Source organism: Sarcophilus harrisii, chromosome 1 (assembly GCF_902635505.1).
Source record: "Sarcophilus harrisii chromosome 1, mSarHar1.11, whole genome shotgun sequence".
NCBI classification, from domain to species: Eukaryota; Metazoa; Chordata; class Mammalia; order Dasyuromorphia; family Dasyuridae; genus Sarcophilus; species Sarcophilus harrisii.
Genome location: NC_045426.1, coordinates 188,865,399 through 188,892,791, shown reverse-complemented (window position 1 = coordinate 188,892,791; position 27,393 = coordinate 188,865,399). Strand labels below are relative to the sequence as shown.

Sequence of the window (27,393 nt, the reverse complement as noted above, 5' to 3'; positions counted from 1 at the left end):
TATAAGATATATGTGAAACCTTTCTATGATAGCTCTTGGCCTCCCATATTCATCATTATTCTGTGCTATTGATTTGAATGAATTTTACAATGAGTTTTGAGCTAATTAAATATATGCTTAGAATCTTCTTGTATTTTGAGGGGGATATGGTAGGTTATAATAGTTTCTATAGCACCTTGTGTTAAATTGTTCTCTCCACACTAAGGCAACAGAAATGTTAATATGAGCTTTTTCTATGTGTATGGCTTGAAATGAGATTTTTTAAAGGAGAATAAACTTTTTTCATTAAAAATACAGGAAGAGGAGAGAGAGTCATGCACAATACAAAAGTAGTTTGGGATAATTTTTAAATGAAAATGTTGCCCTATAATAAATATATATATATATATATATATTTATATATATATACATAGTTTTCTATTATATGCATATCCAAATTACACATTTTCTCCTCTAACTTATTGGATACCTAGAAGTGACTCTGGAGAGTTAGAAAAGAGAAAGAGGGGGGTGTGGATTTTTGAAAGTATGTCAAAAGCCTTGGGGTTTGCATAGTATGATCAGAATTTCAATGGAGGTTGAGATGAGTTTAAATGCATAGACAGTGAACAAAAAAAAATCGTGTTTAATTTCTGTCATGTTGTTCTTTTTTTAGTCACTCTGATGTCTTTTTCAAATCTGCTTTACTCTTGAGCTTTGTGCTACTATATCCAAGATCTGGGTTTTTCTTCTTTGTATTTCGTTTTAACTGCTGATCCCTTTTCTGTGGTGTTGCTTCCTTTAATATCAGCTGAAGCGGTCTGAATTGCTGAATCAAAGCTGTTTTGGAAGAGAGACAGTGTTTAAGATTGTGCAGGGTGAGATTCTCTGGGTAGAAGGTAACACTTCCTGCAGTTATAATCAATGCACTTGACACTTTCAAAGGCAGGAGAAGCCATGACTTGCTCAGGGGTTAAACTTTTTAAATAACTTCCCTAGGGAAAAATGCCATCAATAAAATGGAATAATTAGTTGAAGATTCTTGGGCAGCCTAGGTTTATAAAGAAAAGATTAGAGAATAGGTCAGGTTTGCATTTACACTCTTGCTTTTCTTTTCCTTTTTTTTTTTTAAGCTTTTATGCTTTTGTTTAAATTTTATATAGTCCTTAAAAATGCAGTCATTTCTAGTATTTTTTAAGCATTTGATTTACATAACAGAATACTTTTATTTGAGGAAGATTATAAAGAAGAAAAGGATATCGTTTTCTTAAAATTAATAGGGAATAATTTGTTGAATCTAAACTTTTAAAAATCAGAGATATACCAAATCATAAAAATAACTATTTTATTAATAGAAGACTAAGACTCTTAGGCTGAATTAATAGTCTTTGTATGGGCAATAGCTTATGTTTTTATAATGTATCAAAATAAATATGTAGCATTTTGAAGACTGTCATTGTCATAGAAAGTAAATTTTTAACACAAAATTATAGTAGCATTCCAAAGAAGTTATTCAGTTGGTTTTTTGTATGTCCTTTTAGATTGCATACATATGATTTTTAAAAATATATTTTAATTATAAATTCCAATTGAAAGGATATTTTCTGTATTTAACATAAATAAAAAGTATTGCTATTATCATACACCAGTGGTTTTGACTTGAAAAAAGTTTTATTTTGTAAATATGTCATTTTGTAATTTTTGCAGGGTTTGCAACTTATATTTTCTTTAAGTAAATGTCATTATAGATGACAATCTGGACAGAGGCAAAAATGATTGAATGATAATTGACATCCTCAGAAATCTAATAGGGAATTTTAAAAGTTACTTGCTTTATAGGCATTAAAACTCATTTGTGTTTTATGTAATTTTTTGAAACATAGTCATCTCATTGCTCATTGATTTTTGTATTGGTGCTTTAAGATTTTCAAAATTGTTCACATAAATTATCTTCTTTGAATCTTACAACAAATCTGTTAGTGATAGATATTTATCATCTATCTATCAATCTGTTTATGTTTAATTGATACCTTTTGTTTTTACATTATAATCTTTTCTGGAAACATATCCTTCCCATCCCCTCTACTTCAGAATTGAACTGTCCCTTGTAATAAAGAAAAAAAATAATTAGAAACACAATCAGGAAGAAGCATTTATTTTATTTTAAATTTTCTAGGACCAAGACTATTTATTTGGTCATTCTTTTTACTTTAAATTTCTGAGTTTTTCTTAATTTTAGAGATTTTGTTTTTCGTTTTTTAACTAAGTATAGAAATTATTCTTTTGGTTTTGCTTTTTTTACTTTGTATTGTTCATACAAATTTTCTCATTCTTCTTTCAATTCATAGAATCATGGCTTTAGAGATGAAAGGAACCTTAGAGACATTTATTCTACCCTCTTTATTTTACAGATGAGAAAACCATGATTTGCCCAAGGTCACTTTAGTAAGTTGCAGACTCAGTTTTTGAAACCCAGGCCCAAAGTCTCCAAATGCAGTGTTTTGTTTTTCTATTCTACATCCCTTATATTTTCCATTTCTTCTTGCAAAATAATAGTGTATTACATTGAAGTGCCACAGCTATTTTCAGTCATTTCCTAATTAATTCACATCCATTTTATTACTGTTTTTTCTTTGTTTCCACAAATAGTATACTGTAAATAATTGGAACTTTATTTTTGTCTCTCATCCTTGAAGTACATATCCAGTTTTGGAATTGCTGGGTTTAAGGTATGAACAGTTTCATTTTTCTCTTTCCTAATTCCAAAGGGATATTTAGAGCAGTTGGACCAATATATGTATTAGAATTCCTGTCTTTCCATTGCCTTTCCAAAAATTACTGATCCCTTTTAATAACATCTTTGCCAGTTTCTTTTTTAAAATTTTTGTTGTTTTACTCAATTTTGGTACTTAATAATACATTCATTTTTCCCCCTCTCACCTTTCCCTTCCTTTAGAAGAAAAAAAATATTTATAATGAATGTGCAGTCAGGCAAAACAATTCCTTTAATGTTTATATATATATTTTAAAAAGTCACAGTCTGAGCCTGTATCACCTTTCTTCCAAGAGATGAGTCAGTTGTTCTTTTTAATAATATTGATGTTAAAATTGTTATCCTAATTCTACTCACTCTCCTATAAGTTTATATAAATCTTACAGGTTCCTCTGGTAGTGGCTTTTTCATCATTTGTTATAATATAAAAGCATTCCATTATATTCTTATACCATAATTTATTCATCCATTTTATAATTGATAGGCATCCTCTTTAATTTCCAATTCTTTGTTATCACAAAAGAGATGCTAAAAATATATATTTTTTACATGTAGCTCCTTTTCTTCTTGCTTTGATCTCAATGGGTATAAGCCCAGTAATAGTATTCATCTTCCCCAATTAATTTCCAGGGTGTAAAGTGAACCCTCAGTTGTTTTAATTAGCCAACATTTCTCTTAAAAGTAGTTCTATGTAGCATGTTTTCAAATAGTAATTTATAATCAGCAATTCTTCCTGTGAAAACTGTTTGTTCATATCATTTGACTACTTATCAATTGGGGATTACTTTTGGAATTTGATATTTGGGTCATTTCTCTATATGTCCTGAATATCAAACTTTTGCTAGTGGTTTTTATTGCAAATTTAGGGGGTTTTTTTGTTCGTTTGTTTTTTGCACTCCTGAGTTTCATTTATTGTCTTCTCAGTAATTTTGTTCATTTAAATACTTAACGCGTATTATAATTACCATTTTACAGATTAGGAAAGCAATTTCAGAGTGGGGGAAGTGATTTGTCCATGGTTATAATAATTAAGTGTCAGAGGTGAGGTACTTAATAAGTGGGTTGTCTCATTCTGACACCCAAGTCCAGAATTCTCTTCAGGGTACCAACCTGGGTCTCTTAGATAATTTAGTATTTTTCCTAGCTATGTGAATGGTATGAAATAAGAAAAGTCAAGAACAGAGATGAGAACAGGCTAACCTGAGACCATATAGTAGATTGCTCCTCCAAAATTTATAGAAGATGTCAATATAATCCCTACCCTTTTTACTGCTGCTTTTATATTCATATCTTACCACATCCTAATGTGTAGGTTTGTTTCATTTTCTTTGTGGTTCTTAATCAAAAGTAGCTAGATCTGTTTGGAGATATCCATCAGGATAAGCATATAACATCTAAAAGCTAACAAGATATTTTTACCTTATAATAGGACTAAGTATTAACAAATATAATATTTATTGATAAATAAAGGATACTATTGATAAATGAAAGATGTACCAACTCAGAAAGGTATGTCTCATGATCACTCATTATTTAAATTAACCTTATAAATAAATTCAGTTATGTCATCTGAGTGAAAAAATGTGTTCTGAGAGATGGCAAAACATAGTATACTCATTTTAGAGTTTTGGAATATGTATTGAGTATTCATATTTTAATATTTAATATTGTACTAAATTAAGTAGAAATTTTTTTAGAGGGAAAAAAGTGATTTCTAGTTTTTACATCCCACAAGCTTCTTTAAGGGGAAAACAATTGCTAAATATAAATAAGTTCATACATGACCTTATGGACTCTACATTTAATATCTGTTTTTTAACAAGAGAACCAAATTATAGTTATTAGGTGGTATATAACCTTTCAGGCAATTTAGTTGATCTTATGATCACATATTTTCCTAAATTCTCTATTTTTTTCTATTTTAGATTAAGTTAAGTCAATTGAATTTCATGATGAAGAAAACTATCATATTTGCTAAACATTTAAATTTTTTGTTTTCTTTGTGTAACCTGGATATTTGAATGTAGTGTAACTTTAAAAAAAACTTAAGGGATCATTTATAAGGTGGTACATTTAAAAACAATTCCTTTATGTCAGAAAGATCTATAAATGCTCTAGCTTTTTAGTGGATAAATGTAGATTTTAAATACTTAAGATCAAAGTAATTTAGGTTATAGATAATTTATATATATGTATGTATGGTTATAGTATAGCTTGAGCATGTAGCATTCACAAAAAGTATTTTGCAATAAAAATAAACTAATAAAGATTAATTGATTAATTTTGTATGCATATTATTAAAACATTTCTCTGTTATGGAATGAATATGTGTGTATGTGCAAATAGATGTAGATGTTATGATTCCAAATTGCCAACACAGTATTGATTTTTTTTAAATGAACCGTTACTTAAAAGAGTTATCAATTCAACAGGGAAATGAGTCCTTGCTTATTCATACCATGAGCTGCATATTTGAATAAAATTATCTTTTGCTTACTATGAATTGGACTTAAAATATTTGAGAGAATATTCATGCACAGAAATGCATGTCAAGAATTTTTTTTTAATTCTTTAAATAGTTCAATATAGTTCTTAGTTTGCATTTTCTGTAATAGTAAGGAAATAAGTTTCTTATGGAGCTTTTCATGCAAATTTACTTGGAATTATCTTTTGAAAATATGCACCCTTTGGAATATCATATGTTGTTTTTGATCAAAAACTTTAAAAAGTTAAATAGTTCTATCAGAATCAACTAAAACTGTTGATTAATTGTCTTTTTTCCCCTCAAAATTAACAAATGATAACATCAAAACCTCACCAGTGAGGTGTTCAGTAGGTCATTTGCTGCTTCAAGGCATTTTCTCTCTCTCCAGGATGCTCTTATTTAGTTTCCTTTCACTTTCTGCCTGTGGCACTATATGGTGAAATTCAGACATGTTCTTCCCCTCCAAGGATTCTCTAGGGTAGAGAATAACTTATACAAAATTAATAAATGGTGTTGCTTTTTCATTATCGCCCATCTAAAGCAATTTGCAATGTTCCCTTTATAAAAAAAAATTGAGTTGCATAGAATGCACTTTCAGCAGCAAATTAACAGATTGAAAGCTGTATACTCTCAGCATTAAGGGGAAAAATGTATTTGGAAATAGCAAATGCACTAGGAATGATTAACAAATAATTTCTGACACAATCTTTTCACAATATTCTCTTTTAGATTTTGTCATATTAAGAAAATATTAAAGTGATTAAAACATAGTATTTAAACATAGTATAAACATAGTATAAAACATAGTAAAAAATATGAGCATATTAGTTCTTTACATTTTAAGGGTCTGAAATGTTGGTTATTTTCCTAAATTAAGCCCCCTTTTTGTCTTATTACTAGAAATAAGGAATCAGTTATTTGTTGGTAACTTAGAAATTTTATTTTAATAATCTAGTTGAATCCTTTTGCTTAATCATAATTTTTTACATTTTTATTTTATTATAGCTTTTTATTTACAAGATATATGCATGGGTAATTTTTCAGCATTGACCCTTGCAAAAGTTCTATTCCAACTTTTTCCCTCCTTCCCCCTCCCTCCACCCCCAGATGGCAGGTAGACCAATACATGTTGAATATGTTAAAGTATATGTTAAATACAATATATGTATACATATCCATATAGTTATTTTGCTGCACAAGAAGAATCAAACTTTGAAATAATGTAAAATTAACCTGAGAAAGAAATCAAAAATGCAAGCAGACAAAAACAGAGGGATTGGAAATGCTATGTAGTGTTTTACACTCATTTCCCAGAGTTCTTTCGCCTGGTATAGCTGGTTCTATTCATTATTGAACAAATGGAACTGATTTGGTTCATCTCATTGTTGAAGAGAGCCATGCTGTGTATAATGATCTCCTGGTTCTGCTCATTTCATTCAGCATCAGTTCATGTGAGTCTCTCAGGCCTTTCTGAAATCCTCCTGCTTGTTCATTTGTTACAGAACAATAATATTCCATAATATTCATATACCACAATTTATTCAGCCATTCTCCAATTGATGGGCATCCACTCAATTTCCAGTTTCTGGCCACTACAAAAAGGGCTGCCATAAACATTTTTACACCTACAGGTCCTTTTCCCTTCTTTAAGATCTCTTTGGGATATAAGCCCAGTAGTAACACTGTTGGATCAAAGGGTATGCACAGTTTTATAACTTTTTGACCATAGTTCCAAATTTAGCCTTATTTTGTTGTAACATTTTACAAACAATGCTCTTGAGAGGAAAAATTGGCATGAAAAGCTTTAATCTGCTATATTGTGCACTATTTGATGCCTTAGTCTGCATAATGCTATAGGCAGTGAGATTTAAGATTGAGAAGAAAATAGATAATCAGTCTTGGGTGTAAATAATTGCTGGTCCATGAGGGAAAACAAGTTAAAGCAATTTCAATTTTTGGGGGGTGATTAGTTTTAGTTGCTTTTCCATCAGTCTGAAGTTGTTTTGTGAACTTTGTATTGTCCCCATGCAATGGTTGTTTGTTCTTAAATCTAAATCAATTAGATTTGGTTTTAGCATTGAAAGTGGTTGAACTGATTATATATATATATAATAAACTAGATTATAGCAGGAAAAACTAATAATTGGGAGTATAACAATTTGCTTAAAATGAAAAATCCATAAGGAAACAATAACTCAAACTATGTGCTCTAAAATGCTTACGCTTTGCCAGCATCACTAAGCAGTCTTTCCTTTCCTAGAGATTCATCCATCTAGATCTATCATTCTATCTCCAAAGATGGGATAGCTGTTAACTACCATTCTTCAGCTCATTCTTTCTGTTTTCTCAAGGATTTCTGACTGATAGCTAGATACTAGATACTAAATAACTTTTTTTTTTTTTTTTTTTTTTTTTTTTTTTTACAGTTGAGGACTTTTATATAGATATAGATAAAGATAGATATTTCCTCACTCTGACTTCTTTGTTCATCAACTTCTCAAGACCCAAGACTTGATGTTTATCAAGTACTTGTTATCATCACTTATAAGTCTTTTAATTTCATGATGAAGAACTCTGAAATTTTTTTCTTGACAATCTTTTATCTGTTTCTTCCTATGTCTCTCTCCTCCCAAATGTACTCTGCCCTTATTGTGAACTCCAGTTCCCCCTTCCCTCAATATTTTTCTAAAACATAATTTTACTTCATCTTTACTTTCTTTTTCTACCATCCTTACTCTTTTGAAGCTGCTCTTTTCAGAATTTTCATTGGTAAAGCTGACAAATCTCATAGATTTTTCTCAGTTCTCATCCTTTTTGACTTCTCTGAACATTTGATATTGTTGATTGAGCTTCACCCTCCTAACTTTATCACTGGATGATGAGTTTTTGTGACACTTCTTTTTGTTCTCCACTTACGTTCTTTGCTGGTTCATTAGTGTACTCCAGGGCTATCTCCTGGGCTCTCTTTTCCTTCTTTTACTCTCAGTGATGTAATCAGCACCATAGTGTTTCACTGTCAGTTTTATATAAGAAGACTCCGGCACTTTTTTCTCTCCTGAATTATATTCCCTGATCACCAATTATTTATTGGATAAAACTCTGTGAATGTTCCAAAGGCATTTAAAACTCAGCAGGTCTTAAATCATAATTTTTTTTCTTTGAACCTTTCTCTCTTTCTCAATTTCCTATTTATATTGAGAACACAACTATCCTAGTCACCCAAGTTTTGCAACTTTGCAGTTCCTTTCCTTCTTTCATATCCCATCTTTCTTGCCAAATCTTTTCATTTCTAGCTCCATATCTCGTATCCATAATCCCTTTCTCTCTATCTATGTTTTTAAAAATCATCTTTGCCCTCAAATTTTCCCTCTTTCTCATTTCTCTTTCTGTTGAAAACTATCTTTCTAGGAAAGCCAAATTTTGCAACTTTGAAGTCTCTTTTTTTCCTGTCCATTATATCTCTAGAATTCCTTTCTCTTCATTCCCATATCTACCCCTTTTATTGCTTTATTGCTGTATGCTTGCAATAACTTCCTAATAGGTATCAATACTTTAATTCTGTCCCATCCTCTACAAAGATGCCAAGGTGATTTTCTTTTTCCTCCCATAAAAGTAATGTTGTGAAAGAAAACATAGGTGTTTCCTAGGGTCCCCAAAAACCTTGAAGAAAAATAAAGTAAAAAAAAAGTATGCTTCAAATTGTATTAAGATAGTCAGTTCTTACTCTGGGTACAGATAACATTTTTTCATCATAAATCCTTTAGAGTAGTCTTGAATATTGTATCTCTGAGAATAGCAAAGTCATTCATAGCTGATAATCCCACAACATTGCTATTACTTTGAACATAGTATATTTCATTTCACATAAGCTCATAAAGGATTTTTCTAGGTTTTTCTGAGAGCATCCTGCTCATTATTTCTTACAGAACAATAGTATTCTGTCATAATCACATACCACAATTTATTCAGCCATTCTCCAATTTATGGGCATCCCTTCAATTATCAGTTCTTTGCCCTGAAAAAAGAGCTGGGTATTTTTGTACATATAGGTCTTTTTTCCTTTTTTAAAATCTATTTTGAGATACATGTCTAGTTGTCATATTGTTAAGTCAAATATTATACATGATTTTATAACCCTTTGGGCATAGTTCATATCATTTTGATCATTTGATCAATTGGAGAATGACTTATTTTTAAAAATATGACTCAGTTCCCTATACATTTGAGAAATGAGGCCTTCATCAGAGTTACTTGCTTCAAAATTCTTTTTCCAATGACTGTTGCTAGCTGTATTTCCCTCCCTGTTTATTCTATTCTCTCCTTTCACCCTGACTCTCCTCAAAATTTTATGCTAGTAATATCTCCCTCATTCAATATGCCCTCTCTGCTCACCTTTGCCCCCTTCTGTATGATTTTTTCCTCCTTCTTTCCTTCTTACTTTTTCCTTACTATAGGGTAAGATAGATTTTTTTATCAATATTTGAATGTGTACATTTCTTCTTCTTTGAGCCAATTCTAATGAGTGTGACATTCTTTCATTCCCCTTCTTTCTCCCTTCCCCTCCATTGTAATAACTCTTTCCTCTTTTATGGGAGATAATTTATGCCATTTTACCTCTCCTTTTCCCATTCTCCCAGTAGATTTCTTTCTCACTCCTTAATTTAATTTAATTTTTTAAAGGGATAATACCTTCTTCATATTCAACTCATAGCTATACCATATATATGTATATATACATATATATACATACATACATATACATACGTACATACATGTATGTATATGTGTGTGTGTGTGTGTGTATATATATATATATATATATATATATATATATATCTCCTAACTGCCATAATAATGAGAAATTTCTTATGAGTTACAAGTATCATCCTCCCATGTAGGAATGTAAGCAGATAGACCTTATTAAGTCCCTTATGATATCCCTTTCCTAATTACCTCTTTATTCTTCTCCTTAGTACTGTATTTGAAAATCACATTTTCTATTCAGCTCTGTTCTTTTTATTACAAATACTTGAAAATCCTCTATTTTATTGAATATGCACCTTTTCTCCCTGAAGGGATATACTTTATTTTGCTTGGTAGGTGATTCTTGGTTGCAATCTTACCTCCATTGCCCTCTGGAGTATCATATTCCAAGCTCTCAAGTCCTTTTATGTACTAACTGCTAGATCTTATGTTATCCTGACTGTGGCTCCACTATACTTTCATTGTTTCTTTTTGGATGCTTGCAATATTTTCCCCTTGACTTGGATGTTTTAGAATTTGACTATAATATTCCTTGAAATTTTCATTTTGGGATTTCTTTCAGGAAGTGATTGGTGAATTCTTTCAATTTCTATTTTACCCTCAAGATGATGTCTAGGCTCATTTTTTGATCATAGCTTTTAGGTAGACCAATAATTTTTAAATTATTTCTCTTGAATCATGTTTCCAGTGAAATATTTCAAATTGTTTTCTATTTATTCATTCTCTTGGTTTTGTTTTATTGTTTCTTGATTTCTCATAAAGTCATTAGCTTTCATTTACTCAATTCTAATTTTCAAAGAATTATATTTTTCAGTGAGCTTTTATTCCTTCTTTCCTATTTGGCCAATTTTGTTATTTAAGGCATTCTTCTCCTTATTAGCTTTTTGTATTTCTTTTTGTACCACTCTCAATCCTCTTCTCAATTTTTCCTCTGGCTCTCTTACTTGATTTTGAAAATACCTTTTGAGTCTTCCATGGCCTGAAAGCAATTCTTATTTATCTTCGAGACTTTGGATGCAACAGCTTTAACTTTTGTTATCTTCTTCTGAGTATGTATTTTGATCTTTGTAGTAACTCTTTCTGTTGTTTGCTCATTTCCCCAGCCTATTACTTGAGTTTTAACTCTTTATAGTAGGGTTTAGTTGTGAGAGTGGAAGATGCATTGTCTGAAGCTTCTGGGGTTTTGTGCAGCTCTTTTTAGAGATCCTTCTAGGGACCTGACCGCAAGCACTCTTTTCTGCCCTGTAATTGTGAGGAGTGTCTCTGCTTCATTGTGTCTTTTAAGTGTGCTAAAGCAAAACTTGTCCTTCTGTGCACTAATAAATAATAAGAAAGAGACCTCCTGTGCACTAAGGTTTTAGGAAGCTGCCCACTTTTGGTTTTCTCATTTACCAAGGCCCTCTCACCCTACTAACAAACATTTCTGATGACCTTCCAAGTCCTCTTTGGTGTCTCTGTAATGAGAAGTCTAGAAACCTCCAGTACTGCCACTGATTGTGAAGTCTAAGACCTGTTCCTGCTTTTCTGGGCTGTGCCAGGGCTGTGCTCTGGACTCCTATCCTGGTTCTACAGACCTTTTCTGCTGACCTTCCTAGTTGGCTTTGACTGGAAAATTGTTCTAGTCCAGGTTTTTTTTGGATATTCTGATGCTCTAAAATTCATTTAGAGTAATTATTTAAAGGAATTTGGGGAGAGATCTGGATGAGTCCCACTCTTTACCATCTTGCCTCAAGGTGATTTTCTTTAAGTCTGACCACTTCCTTGCTCAAGAAGTTCTAATGGTTATCTATTGCTTCAAGAATAAAATTTGACATTTAAGGCTCTTTATTGAAGTTAGATCTGGATCTGGATACATCCTAACTTTCAAAGGTTTATTGTACCTTGTTCTCCAATTTGTATTTAAGCTAAAGTGATTTGCTTATTTTTCATAATGACATTTCATGTATCATCTCTGTACCTCTATAGGTTATTCTCTATGCTTGTAATGCAATTACTTTTTATTTGTGCTGAGGTCAAATGTTATCTCTTATTTATCCTGACCCATCTAGATGCTAATGCATCTACCCCCAAAATTACTTTGTACTTATTTCTTCTCCTCTCAAAAGAATGTAAGCTCCTTGAGAACAAAGACAACTTTAGTTTATTGCTTTTTAATATATAGCTTCAAGCACAGTGCCTGGGACATAGGTGGCTTATAATAAATTCTTGTGGAATGGCAGTAAGTAGGTTGTAAATCTTAGAGGAGTATAGAAATGTGAGCCATTGTTAACGTTCTATATAATATTTTGCAACAAAGCTGCTAGGTGGTGGAGTTGATAGAGTACTAGATCAGAACTTAGAAAGACTCATCTTTCTCTGTATAAATCTAGTCTTAGAGACTTACTAGCTATGTATTACTGGGCAAGTCACTTAACCCTGTTTGGCTCACTTTCCTCATCTATAAAATTAGCTGGAAAAGGAAAAGGCTTTTGCCAAGAAAACCCTAAATTGGATCACTAACAGTCAGACACTATCGAAAACAATTATTTTGTCACATTGATACTTAAATTTGCACATTTGTAACTGATTTATATTGTCATTAAAGATTACAGGTGATATAACTTGTTGAAATAAGTGTTTGTTGATAAAACATATAATTACTTTTCATAGGTTATGTCATTACCATCATCTTGATTATGAAGAATAGTAGTGATGTGAACAATAAGAAATATAGATTCCACTGAAATTTTTATTTCACTTCAGAAAGAACTTTTGTATTTATGTCTGGTATTATCATTCAGCATATATTTATTAAGCTGTATTCTTTATGTAGAGCAATGTGTGAAGACTTATGTAATAGAAAGTTTAATATCTCGTCTTCTGCTCATAATATTTATTGTTTGCTAAAGAATCTGATGCATGCAAATAATTACTTTGAATTTGATATTTTTACCAATTATGAAGACACAGTGAATTCAGATCTACCCTAGGAAAAAAAAAGTGAAAGATGCCTCCCCCCTCTGCCCTTTCTTTCCTTCTGACAAATTCCTTCCTACTCTGTTCTGCTTACCAGAGGAGGAATACAATCTTAATTAGTGTGTCACTTGGAATTCTGGCCAAGATGGCAGAGAGGACGCACACATCTACTTAAGTTCCGCATTTTCTCTCAGAGTTTATTTCATGACAAGCCTCAGAATCAGTGCTTGACTGAAAAAACCCCCACAAATAATTACCAAGAGAAGACATCCTTGAAATTCACCAGAAAAGGTCTGTTTTTGTTCAAGGGTGGGGATGGTTTTAGATCGGGTGCAGGCTGAGGGCAGACAGTGTCAGCATGGGGTGTGATCTCAGCCATCTCTGCAGGGAGAACTTTACTACAGTATTGGATACTTTGCCTCAGCATCAAGCCAGTAGATAAGCAGAGAAGCTGAAAACACAGAGCGTGAAGACTATAACTCCAAAAAGATAGGGTCTCCCGGGAACGTGGCTGCATCCACCCACCATGTCTCAGCACACTCTCAGAGTCTCAGAGCGCAAGCACCATTGCTGTCCTGCTAGTGCCTCACTGCTGTCCCCTGCAGTCTGTAGAAGAAGCTTGGTAATATTATCCAGACCCCCCCAAAAAGCAGACCATTTATTTTTCTTGTTTTTTTTTTCTTTAACTCTTCTCTGACAAAATGAGCAAAAAATTTAAACGGATCCTAACCACTGATAGCTTCTATATGGATAGAGAGCAGACTTTAAACCCTGAGGAGACTAAAAACAGACTGTCTCCAGATGAATCCCCAAAGGTGAATATGATCTGGTCCTTAATACAGAAGACTCTTATAGAAGAAATTAAAAAGGCTCTTACCAGAGAGCTGGAAGAAAAGTGGGAAAAGGAAAGGGAAGCTTGGCAAGAGGGTCTGGATAAGTCATCCCACTCATTTAAAGACAGAGTGGATAAAGAAATCAAATCCTTGAAAAAAAGAATTAGTGAACTGGAAAAAGAAAATACCTCTCTAAAAAATAAAATTGGCGAAATGGAAAAAAAATTCCATAGAACAAAACAACTCACTTAAAAACTCAATTGGACAATTAGAAAAAGATATAAAAAAAGTGAGTGAAGAAAATCAGAATTGAACAAATGGAATTGAATGACTCGAGGAGACACCAAGAATCAGTCAAGCAAAACCAAAAAAATGAAACAATGGAAAAAAATGTCAAATACTTTCTTGGGAAAACAACAGATCTGGAAAATAGATCTAGGAGAGACAATCTGAGAATTATTAGACTCCCTGAAAAATATGATGAAAAAAAAAAGAGCCTGGACACTATTTTCCAGGAAATTATCAAAGAGAACTGCCCAGAAGTTATAGAAATAGAGGATAAAATAGAAATTGAAAGAATTCATCTATCACCTTACTTTCAGGACCCTAAAATCAAAACACCAAGAAATATAGTGGCCAAAATCCAGAACTATCAGACGAAGGAAAAAATACTGCAAGATGCTAGAAAAAAATCAATTCAAATACAGAAGAGCCACAATAAGGATTACTCAAGACCTAGCAGTGTCCACATTAAAGGACTGAAGGCCCTGGAATATGATATTCCAAAAGACTAAGGAACTTGGTATGCAGCCAAAAATAACTTACCCAGTCAAAATGAGCATCTTTTTCCAGGGAAGAAGATGGACATTCAATGAAATAAGCGAATTTCACCTACTTTTGATGAAAAAACCAGAACTAAACAAAAAGTTTGATCTACAAATATAGAACTCAAGAGAAACCTAAAAAGGTAAAAAGAAATCTTGGGAACTATATTTCTGCTACAAAGATATATAAAGAATACATATATATCTTGTTGTAGAGACTGAAGATGGAAAGGAAGTTGTACATGAAAAAGGGCAAAATGGGGGTACTGCATCTCATGAAGAGGCAAAGGAAACCTATTATATCTGAGAGAAAGAATGGAGGGGGATGAACATAGTGTGTATCTTACTGCCATGAGAATTGGCTTAAAGAGAAAAATTTTAGACGTATTCTATTTATGGTGAAATTTCTTCCAACTCATTGAAATGTGGGAGGGGCTAAGCAGAAGGGAATATAGAAATTGTGAGGAAAAGGAGTAAGATAGGGGGAGGAACTGTAAGATGGGGGGAGGGATACTAATAAGGGAAGGCTGTGAGAAGCAAGTGGTGCTCACAATTTTAATATTGGGGAGAGAGGTAAGGGGGCAAGGAAGGAGAAAAGTATAAATAGGGTTAACAAGATGGCAAGCAATACAGAATTGGTAATTTTAACCATAAATGTGATTGCATAAACTCCCCTATAAAGAGGAAGTGGTTAGCAGAATGGATTAAAATAAAATAAAATAATCCTACAATATGTTGTTTATAGGAAACACACTTGAAGCAGGGAGATACATACAGAATAAAGGTAAAAGGTTGGAGCAGAATCTACTATGCTTCAGGTGAAGTCAAAAAAGCAAAGGTAGCCATCCTGATCTCAGATCAAGCAAAAGCAAAAATTGATCTAATTAAAAGAGATAAGGAAGGGCACTATATCTTGCTGAAGGGTAGCATAGATAGTGAAGCAATATGCATATTAAACATATATGCACCAAGTTGTATAGCATTTAAGTTTTTAAAAGAGAAATTAAGAAAGCTGCAAGAAGAAATAGACAGCAAAACTATAATAGTGGGAGATCTCAACCTTGTACTCTCAGAATTAGATAAATCAAACCACAAAATAAATAAGAAAGGAGTCAAAGAGATAAATAGAATACTAGAAAAGTTAGATATGATAGATCTTTGAAGAAAACTAAATGGAGACAGAAAGGAGTACACTTTCTTCTCAGCAGTTCATGGAACCTGTACAAAAACTGACCATATATTAGGACATAAAAACCTCAAACTCAAATTCAGTAAGGGAGAAATAGTAAATGCATCCTTTTCAGACCACAATGCAATGAAAATTACATTCAATAAAAAGTCAGGGAAAAATAGACCAAAAAATAATTGGAAACTAAATAATCTCATACTAAAGAATGATTGAGTGAAATAGCAAATCATAGACATAATTAATAACTTCACCCAAGAAAATGGGAATAATGAGATATACCAAAATGTGTGGGATACAGCCAAAGCAGTAAGAAGGGGACATTTTATAGCTCTAGAGGCCTATTTGCATAAAATAGAGAAAGAGAAGTTCAATGAATTGGGCTTGCAACTAAAAATGCTAGAAAAGGAACAAATTAAAACCCTTCCCAGTCAAACACTAAACTTGAAATTCTAAAAATAAAAGGAGAGAGAAATAAAATTGAAAGTAAAAAAAAAAAAAAAAACTATTGAATTAATAAAACTAAGAGTTGGTTCTATGAAAAAAACCAACAAAATAGACAAACCCTTAGTAAATCTGATTAAATGAAAGAGGAAAATCAAATTGTTAGTCTTAAAAATGAAAAGGGAGAACTTGCCACTAATGAAAAGGAAATTAGAGCAGTAAGTAAGAGTTATTTTCCCAACTTTATGCCAATAAATTCGATAACTTAAATGAAATGGAAGAATACCTTCAAAAATATAGCTTGTCCAGATTAACAGAGGAAGAAGTAAATTGGTTAAACAGTCCCATTTTAGAAAAAGAAATAGGACAAGCTATTAACCAACTCCCTAAGAAAAAATCCCCAGGACTGGATGGATTTACATGTGAATTCTACCAAACATTTAAAGAATAATTAACTCCAATGCTATATAAATTATTTGAAAAAATAGAGATTGAAAGGGTCCTACCAAATTCCTTTTATGACATAGACATGGTACTGATACCTAAACCAGTAGACCAATCTCCCTAATGAATATTGATGCTAAAATCTTAAATAAAATATTAGCAAACAGATTACAGAAAATCATCCCCAGGATAATACACTATGACCAAGCAGGATTTATACTAGGATGCAGGGCTGGCATAATTGACTATATCAATAACCAAATTAACAAAAATTATATGATCATCTCAATAGATGCAGAAAAAGCATTTGATAAAATCCAACATCCATTCTAATAAAACCACTTGAAAGGATAGGAATAAATGGACTTTTCCTTAAAATAATCAGGAGCATATATTTAAAACTGTCAGTAAGCATCATATGCAATGGGGAAAAACTGGAACCTTTCCCAGTAAGATCAGAAGTGAAACAAGGTTGCCCACTATCACCATTATTATTCAATTTTGTATTAAAAATGCTAGCCTCAGCAATAAGAATCGAGAAAGAGATTAAAGGAATTAGAGTAGGTAATGAGGAAACCAAACAAACACACATCTGCAAAGATGATACGATGGTATACTTAGAGAACCCCAGAAATTCTACTAAAAAGCTATTAGAAATAATTCATAAGTTTAGCAAAGTTGCAGGATACAAAATAAATCCACATAAATCCTCAGCCTTTTTATACATCACTAACAAAATCCAATAGCAAGAGATACAAAGTGAAATTACATTCAAAATAACCGTCGATAGCATAAAATAATTGGGAATCTATCTACCAAAGGAAAGTCAGGAATTATATGAGAGAAATTACATAACATTTTCCACACAAATAAAGTCAGATTTAAATAATTGGAAAAATATTAAGTGCTCTTGGATAGGCTGAGCGAATATAATAAAGATGACAATACTCCCTAAACTAATTTATTTATTTAGTGCTATACCAAACTTTCAAGAAACTATTTTAATGATCTAGAAAAAATAACAAAATTCATCTTGAAGAACAAAAGGTCAATAATTTCAAGGGAATTAATGAAAAAAAAATCAAATGAAGGTGGCCTAGCTGTACCTGATCTAAAACTGTATTATAAAGCAGCAGTCACCAAAACCATTTGGTATTGGCTAAGAAATAGATTAGTTGATCAGTGGAATAGGTTAGGTTCACAAGACAAAATAGACAATAACTATAGCAATCTAGTGTTTGACAAACCCAAAGATCCCAACTTTTGGGATAAGAATTCATTATTTGACAAAAACTCCTGGGAAAACTGGAAATTAGTATGGCAGAAATTAGGCATGGACCCACACTTAACACCATATACCAAGATAAGATCAAAATAGGTTCATGATTTAGGCATAAAGAATGAGATTATAAATAAATTAGAGGAACATAGGATAGTTTACCTCTCAAACTTATGGAGGAGGAAGGAATTTGTGACCAAAGATGAACTAGAGATCATTACTGATCACAAAATAGAAAATTTTGATTATATCAAATTAAAAAGCATTTGTACAAACAAAATGCAAACAAGATTAGAAGGGAAGCAACAAAGTGGCAAAACATTTTCACAATTAAAGATTCTGATAAAGGCCTCATTTCCAAAATATATAGAGAATTGACTCTTAATTTATAAATCAAGCCATTCTCCAATTGATAAATGGTCATAGGATATGAACAGACAATTTTCAGATGATGAAATTGAAATTATTTCCACTCATATTAAAGAGTGTTACAAATCACTATTGATCAGATAAATGAAAATTAAGACAACTCTGAAATACCACTACACACCTGTCAGATTGGCTAAGATGACAGGAAAAAATAATAACGAATGTTGGAGGGGATGCGGGAAAACTGGGACACTGATGCACTGTTGGTGGAGTTGTGAATGAATCCAACCATTCTAGAAAGCAATTTGGAATTATGGCCAAAAAGTTATCAAACTGTGCATACCCTTTGATCCAGTAGTGCTACTACTGGGTTTATATCTCAAAGAGATACTAAAGAAGGGAAAGGGACCTGTATGTGCCAAAATGTTTGTGGCAGTCTTGTTTGTAGTGGCTAGAAACTGGTAAATGAAAAGATGCCCATCAATTGGAGAATGGTTGGGTAAATTGTGGTATATGAATGTTATGGAATATTATTGTTCTGTATGAAATGAACAGCAGGATGAATACAGAGAGGCTTGGAAAGCCTTACATGAACTGATGCCAAGTGAAATGAGCAGAACCAGGAGATCATTATACACTTCAACAACGATACTGTATGAGGATGTATTCTGATGGAAGTGGATTTCTTTGATAAAGAGAAGATTTCAATTTCAATTTCAATTGATCAAGGATGGACAGAAGCAGCTACACCCAAAGAACGAAACTGGGAAATGAATGTAAACTCTATGCATTTTTGTTTTTCTTCTTGGGTTATTTTTACCTTCTGAATCCTACTCTTCCTGTACAACAAGAGAAATGTTCAGTTCTGCACACATATATTGTATCTAGGATATACTGTGACATATTTAACATGTATAGGATTGCTTGCCATCTGGGGAAGGGGGTGGAGGGAGGGAGGGGAAAAGTCAGAACAGAAGTGAGCGCAAGGGATAATGTAAAAAATTACCCAGGCATGGGTTCTGTCAATAAAAAATTATAATTATTAAAAGAAAATTAGTGTGTCACTTGGCCCAGGTGAACTGCTTCCTTTGGGTTATAAAATTATTGGGAGATTTAATTCTTTTTTTTTTTTTATTTAATAGCCTTTTATTTACAGGATATATACATGGGTAACTTTACAGCATTAACAATTGCCAAACATCTTGTTCCAATTTTTCACCTCTTACCCCCCCACCCCCTCCCCTAGATAGCAGGATGACCAGTAGATGTTAAATATATTAAAATATAAATTAGATACACAATAAGTATACCTGACCAAAACGTTATTTTGCTGTACAAAAAGAATCACACTCTGAAATATTGTACAATTAGCTTGTGAAGGAAATCAAAAATGCAGGTGTGCATAAATATAGGGATTGGGAATTCAATGTAATGGTTTTTAGTCATTTCCCAGAGTTCTTTTTCTGGGCATAGCTAGTTCAGTTCATTACTGCTCCATTAGAAATGATTTGGTTGATCTCGTTGCTGAGGATGGCCTGGTCCATCAGAACTGGTCATCATATAGTATTGTTATTGAAGTATATAATGATCTCCTGGTCCTGCTCATTTCACTCAGCATCAGTTCGTGTAAGTCTCTCCAGGCCTTTCTGAAATCATCCTGTTGGTCATTTCTTACAGAACAGTAATATTCCATAATTTTCATATATCACAATTTATTCAGCCATTCTCCAACTGATGGACATCCATTCAGTTTCCAGTTTTTAGCCACTACGAAAAGGGCTGCCACAAACATTCGTGCACATACAGGTCCCTTTCCCTTCTTTATAATCGGGAGATTTAATTCTTAAGCCAGTGGCAATGGCATTTGAAAAATTCTGAAAATCAGAAGAGTTGTCACAAGATTAGAAAAGGGCAAATTCTTTGATTTTCAGAAAATGGGAAGAGCCATATCTGCCAACCATAACCCAGTGAGCTTGATTTCAATTAAGAAGAGAGTTGATATACATTTAGAAAGGGCTCTCTTTTAAATATCAACCCTCTAGATTGCATCCAATTAATGGCATTGAAGAGCTAGCAATCCAACTTTTTCTAGTCAACGAGAGTAATTAAACACATCTATTTTGAAGTGCTCCAGACTAGCCTGTCTCCTGATTAAGCTATTATTTAGGTGATGGAAAAATCTAAACTATAGACCAGTTCTAATTCCTTGGTTCTTGGTCAAAATTAGTCTGGAGGACTGTAAACTGAACATTTGATAAGTTGATTTGTTTCAAATTATTCAGCGCCTTTGTAGATGCCTTGTTTAGAGCTAAACTTTTTGTTTGCTGCATTGTGTCTGATTCCCATCTTGTGAGTTGGATCACAGATTTATAATTAGAAAGGACTTTTGAGGTTTTCTAGTCCAGGACAGACAGAGGACAACTGAAGGCCAGAAATGTGAAATGACTCCTTTTTTAAAGTTGTAGAGGTGGTAAGTGAAGGAGCTACAATGCATCAAAACACATAAATATATTCATTGCCTCTCTCTTCTGCAGGATTTGTTACAAATACAACTGTGAATCTGTATATCTGTATATCCTTTTGCAAAAGGAAAAGAATGAATGATCTATTAAATAATTATTTCAGATTCCATAAGGGCTAACTTGTGCTCTGGTTCTATTTGAAGTTACTGTTGTACTTACTTTCCTCTGTATACAGCTATCAAAAAGCTTCTAAGCAATGAGTTTATTAGATGAGACTGAGGGAAAATCACAAGTGTCAGCTGACATAATCTGATAAAACCTTCATGGAGACAAAAAAATATTTTCAGCATTCTTTGTATTTAGTTTGATGAAAACTGTCTACTACAATTATGTAACAAAATAGCAAATATTTGTTGTGGTAACATTAACTATATAATTTTTCTATTTTATTTTTTCTAAAATTCTTATTCAAATTCAATTGTAACATCTAAGGATCACATTATTGATATTATCTTTTGAACAGTTTAAACAGAATATTAAGTAATAATAAATTATTTTTAAATTATTTTAAAAAATAAGTTCTTATTTCTTACATTGTTTTCTGTAAAAATACTCTCATACTTGCCCTGTTCTATTTTAATATTTTGTCCTGATTGATGAAGTTGGAATTCATTAATAAGGCTATGTAAGATTGTTTATCTATTAAAATTCTATAATTTTCCATGTTTCACATGAACAAATCCTAATATTGGTCTGCAAATTCATATTTTTGTTTGGGCATGATTTATTTGCATTACCAAAATACTTTCCTCTCTACAAAGAATTTATTTTAAACATTTGGCCCCCTTGGTACATTTAGTGTAGTACTTGGGAAAGGGATGAAAGATTTAAGACACTAGTGTTAGAAATAATTTCCAATTGAAGATCAACCAGAAATGAATTTAACATATCTCTGAAATTAATCAGCCAGAAATGAATTTAACATATCTCTGAAATTAAATTAACAGGTAAATTATGTACTTATCAAAAATTTTATTTGTGCATAATCTAGAAGCCTTATTTATTGTACATAAAGGAACACCAATATCAGCAAAATCTTATATTATCTGGTAAATTTTGGAAATATTAGTGCAAATTGTAGAAGTTATCATTTCCTGGAATTATAAAAAAGTACAGTTAGTTATTTTCTTTAATATCAAGTCACTCAACAGACTTCTTTAAAGAAATAATATATTAACTCTGGGAAAACTAAATACCACATTTGGCAATTTATAAGCCCCTGCTTCCCAAGCATTAAACTGTACTTGAAACAAGGCTTTACTTCTCTTTCTTGGTAAGGTTTGGTATGTTACTTCAGACTGTCTTCATTAAAATTCAGTCCTCACAATAAGGATTCACACCTCCACAGAGCTGTGGATTGACAGTCTTAGAGAATTTAGTAGACATGTAAGGGCCACAGTTACAATAGAAATCTCCCCAAAATAACCAAGCTCTCTAGGCAATCAGGTTTATGTTATGCATTAAATGAAGGGATGATTTGGAGAGTGAATTGAGGATACTTCTAGTAGCTAGCTCTTCAGTGGATTAGAGCATTCCCAACCTAAGATTCTCAGTTAATTCCAAGTCCTAAATGGGAAACTGGGTCTCATAGAAAGCCAGTGGTGACCCACCTTGCTGATTAATGGGTGTATGAAAGCAATTGCAAATATCAGAGATTATGATATCTGTAAATATTTCTTCTTCAGAGATGCTTTGCTCCACTTTCTTGCTATTGATTTGTGATTTGGTCTTTATATTGTTTCAGTTGCGATAGGCTGACCATATCTATGGTTAGGTTTTTGTTTTGTTTTGATAATTATATGTAACATATATCCCATTTCAGTATGGGGCATTAGTCTATGAGGCCCCTCAAAAGAATTCTTAAAAATGGAAAGATAATAAAATTTTAGAATAGAGTTTTTGTGTGTGTGTGTTTTTTTTAAAACATTAAAGAGTCAACTAAGAAGCATGACCTTGGGTAAGAATGCTGGAATTGAAGTCAAGAAAATCTGAGTTAATCTTGTAGGCAATTGTTGCCCAGAATAATCCTGAATAAATCACTGAAGCTTTTCTGCCTTAGTTTCCTTATCAATAAAATGAGTTCTAAAGAAGGTTCTAATGATCCAATATATATACTCCAAACTTTAAAGCTCTTTGCAATTGCTAGCCATTCCTCTCAGTTATTTTTTTTATCTATATTAGTATCACACTTATTCATTTTTTATTTCTATCTGTTGATAGATATGTATTTCTTTCATTGGATGGAAGAGAGCCTTTTAAGGGAGATCTTTCCTTCATGGTTGTATCCAAGGTTCTTCCAGTGACTTGAATCTGTCTTGACAGTAATTTTGATAAGCCTTAATTTTTCCTTTTTTAGTACACCTTGTTTTTCAGAAGCTTGAAACTTGAAGGTCACATAGAAATGAAATCAAAGCAGTTTATTAATATATAAAAGATTATTACAGTCTCTGAAATTCTTCATGTACCAGTAGTATTATTGATGTAACTAAAGCATTTAGATCTAGATCAAGAAGTATCTGTGATTCTCTTTTGTCTTTGGAATAAAATATGAACTCCTTAATGACTTTCATTATCTGGTTACAACCTATTCAATTGTATGCTCCCTTCACTATTCTTCTTTCCTCCAGACTCCAGGCTATATCTGAACTCGGGTCCTCCTGACAGAGGACCTGTGTTTTATCCATTACATCATCTGGCTGCCCTACTATTACTCTTTCCACTCAAACTGGACAGCTTATTACCAATAAACAACATTCCAGTTCTCTTTACCTCCAACTCTTAGACGTCTTAACTTCATTTAAAGCTGAGTTTACATTACCTCCCCAAGAGACTTTTCCTCCTGATTTCCTCCCCCATCCCTTCTTTTGAAATATTTTAAAACAAATTTATATAGATATATTTTATTCTTAATTATCAAAATTTCCCCAGATTACAAATAATATTTTCAACAGCAAAAAAGAGAACAAGATGAGAAAAAAATCAGCAAAACTGATTGTACTTTGCAAAATTTTGAAAATATGTGTAGTACAATGTATTTATGGACCTTCCACCTCTGCAGAGGGATAAATGGTTTTTTTTTAATCCTATCTGTCCTTTGGAATCATGTTTATTTTTTATAATTTTGTAACATTCACCTTTGATACTTTGCTGGCCGTTTTTTTTTTTCCTTATTTGCTCTACCGAAAGTTTTGTACATATTATACTGGCTCTCTTCTTTTACTCTGCATCAATTCATAAATAATTTCATACTTTTCTTTATTCATCATATTTATAATTTCTCACAGCATAGTAATAATCTATTATATTTGGTACCACAATTTGTTCAGTAGTTAACCAGTTGGGGGCATTTATGTTTTTTTTAGTTCTTCAAAAAATGCTGCTATAAATAATTTGGTATATGTGTTGTAGTAATAGAATCTGAGTCAACAGTTGTAGACATTTAGTTTCTGTTTGCTTAATTGCAACCTGCTTTTCAAAATGATTATGCTGATATACAACTTGCTAACCATGCAATATTAGATCTGTTTTTCCACAATACTTTACACTTACATAAACTTTACATATATTTTATTCATTGTTCTGTTATATATACTCCTTCCTTTAGCAGAATGTAACTTCTGTGAGAGCAAAGCTAGTTTTGATTTTATTTTTGTATCCTTAGTATTTAGTTTAGTCACTATCTTGCATATGAATACTTGAGGTATGAAGAATGAATGAATAGCTCAAAAGATATGTGATGAATTACATTGTGAAATCAGAGATATATACATTTTAATATATATAATTCAAATTAAACCTGTATTTATTTATGATATATTATAAGTATTATAGTCAAGTCTTCCCATGTTCATCATAGTATAATAAGCATTTGTGCCCACTGTGGGCATAGCGTCTTATGATCTCCTCTAAAGGAGCATCTTTGTGTAGTCCCCATATAATTATTCTGCAAACCTCATTGGCATTTTCCTTAGCCAGTTGTCTTATCATAATTCTTGTAGCTGCATTTTCTCCAATGTATCTTGTGACAGTTGTTTGCAAATGTCCCACAAAATCCACAAAGGGTTCATTGGGATCTTGCTCTATTTTTGTGAAGGCTTTACCTCTTTCTCTGGGAGAGAACTCCAAGCTTTTATAGGAGCAGTAGCAATTTGTTCATACATTGTTATGGGATAATTAGTCTGCTGAATTCTCTGTATATTGACCTTCACCTGCTAATTGGTCAAAGGTGATTTGTACATTAACTCCAGTTTGATTATTACGTTGGGCTTGAATCCTAAATAATTCATGATACTCTGAAAGCCACAATAAGTTTTGTCCAGGTTTTAAACATGTAATTGCTGTGGATTTCCAATCACTGGGGGGTTAAGATTTCATAAGCCAAATTATCTAGTAACATCTTAACATAAGATGATGTAGCCCCATAAAGAGTAGAACCCTTTTTTAAATCCTTAATTTTTTTCAAATCAGAAGGAGTGTATTTTCTCTTGACCTGAAGAGTCAAGCTCTTCAATCACAGGGTATGCATTTATTTTTAAATCAGATATATCCTGTCCTTCATTTTTTGCCTTAACCAGTGCTTTTTGTAATCTTATCATAGGCTGCTTCATAGAAGGTCCTGAATGTGTTACTGCCTCTCCCCTTTCTCCTCCTCCCCCCTCCACCCATGAAGGATTAATTGAGGGAAGTAGGTCAGGGTATGGGGAATGACCTAATTTCTCCTGCTGTGAAGTATAACACTCAAAATTGTATTTAACTCCATTCTTATCTGATTCTTCATCCTTTTCATCTAGTTTATTTGGCACTTCCCTGTCCTGTTCTTTCTTCTTTTTTCTTACTCTAACACATATAATTTCTTAAAGCCAGTTGTATTAAATTGTATGTATAAAGTGTATTTTTGGAAATTGAGTTTGGATTGGAATTGTAATATTCACCTAGTTGGTCTCCTACTAATTTCCACTCAGCTGGATTCAATTCTTTTTCCTTAGAGAACCAAGAAGATGTGTACTGTACAGTTTTTAAAAGATCAATAATCTGTTCCCAGGTTACAATTAAACCTTGATTTTTTTTAAATCAGTCTGACCAAGCTTTCGACACATTTTCCTTGAAGAGGAAAAGAAGACTGTTTTCTAAACATCTGTCCCATTTTAGCTGAAATACTATTTTAGCCCTTTAACAAAATTTTTTTATTGTACTCACCCTAATTTCTGGGTCACAGATGAAGGTTCTTGGTCCCACATTCGGGCACCAAAATGTAATATTCTTCTCTAATTGTAATATTCTCTGTGAGCAGGTTTCTTGGGGGGGGGGGGGGGCTTCTGGAGAGAGCCAGTAGTCTTGGTGCCGAAAGCTTAAGCTGCCTTCTCTGGCTTGTGAATCTCCTCGACTGAATGCTGGCTGAGGCTTCCAGAGCTTCAAGTGGGCTTCCATTCTAGTGGGCTTGTCCTTTAGTAGGTTTGTCCTTCTGGCCCTGACAGCTCCTCCTTATATGCCTCACACTAAGTATACATCAGTCACTATGTCACTAGGAAACCATTATTTGTTGTAGGATTAAATCAATTCTAAACTAGATTTAACCTTTGTCTCCTCAATTCCATTTAGTACCTTGTTTTAAGTTCTGGCCCATAACATCTTCTTGTAGGATCAGATCAATCATACTGAACCATGCTAAATTAGATAATTATTGTCTCTATCAATTCCAGTGACTTAGCAAAACATACAAAAATATTACTTTTTCTGAGCTTGTATAAAATAAATACCAAATTATTTTGTGAGTGATGGGGATAGTTGCTCTGAGAATTAAGAAATACTTCATGTAGAAGGTGGCAGTTTTAGTCTATTCTATATTCTAAGAATTGAAATAATACATTATCGTCAGAAGAATATTGATATTGAAATCATGGGCCCTTCCCCATTTCTCAGATATATAGAGAAATGAGTCAAATTTATAAGAATATAAGTCATTTTGCAATTGACAGATGGTCAAAGGATATAATAGGCAGTTTTCAGGTGAGAAATCAAAAATACCTATCATTTTATAAAAAAGTGCTCCAAATTACTATTGATTAGAGAAATGCAAATTAAAACAGCTCTGAAATATCAACTTACATCTGTCAGATTGGCTAATATCACAGAAAAAAATACAAATGTTGGAGGATAAGTGGAAAAATTGGGCTACTAATGTGCTCTTATTCAACTATTTTGAAAACTTAAATATTTTGAGAGCAATTTGGAATTATGCCCAAAGTGATATAAAGCTATGCAAACTCACTCATCAATAGTACTACTAAGTCTGTATCCCAAAGAGACAAAAGAAAGGGAATAAGGGTGAGAAGGACCTATTTGTTCAAAACAATTCTTTTTGTGATGACAAAGAATTAGAAATTTATGATATGCTCATTACAGTTATAGTTATATATATGAGTGTAATAGAATTTTATTACACTGTAAGAAATGATGATCCAGAATATTTTAAGAAAAACTTGGAGAGATTTACATGAACTGATACAAAGTAAAGTGAGCAGAAGCAGGATAATATT

At 32.5% G+C, this 27,393-nt stretch overlaps 1 protein-coding gene and 1 long non-coding RNA gene across 4 annotated transcripts in view; one reads left to right on the top strand and one right to left on the bottom strand.

The window, feature by feature from the left end:
• The window catches only part of FAM172A (family with sequence similarity 172 member A), a 501,056-nt gene that overhangs the window by 135,776 nt on the left and 337,887 nt on the right, over positions 1-27,393 (top strand). The window lies entirely within an intron of this gene.
• LOC116423450 lies at positions 688-26,425 on the bottom strand. Its single transcript, XR_004234067.1, has 2 exons — positions 26,054-26,425; positions 688-819 (listed from the first exon to the last, which is right to left on the bottom strand). It is a non-coding gene; the product is annotated as an uncharacterized LOC116423450 (long non-coding RNA).